The following is a 256-nucleotide window of genomic DNA, read 5'->3' on the forward strand; positions in this document are numbered from 1 at the left end:
GTGAAAAGTGGTCAATGTGAGCTACCTCAATGGTTGCCATGTAATATATAACTTTGTTTTAAAGCTATTTCTCTATTTGCTTGGTTTGCTATTGTTTTAACTGAATTTTAATTGTATTTTTTTCTTTTCTTTTGTTATTTAGCTTTGTAAGCATACATTGTTGTATTTCTTTCGGTCCTTTATTTTCTTTTCTGTATATGATGTTGTGTAATGTTTTAATATTGTCTGATTAAATGTTGTTTTGGACCCCAGGAAG

The sequence above is a fragment of the Etheostoma spectabile genome, chromosome 9 (genome assembly GCF_008692095.1).
Source record: "Etheostoma spectabile isolate EspeVRDwgs_2016 chromosome 9, UIUC_Espe_1.0, whole genome shotgun sequence".
Lineage (NCBI taxonomy): Eukaryota > Metazoa > Chordata > Actinopteri > Perciformes > Percidae > Etheostoma > Etheostoma spectabile.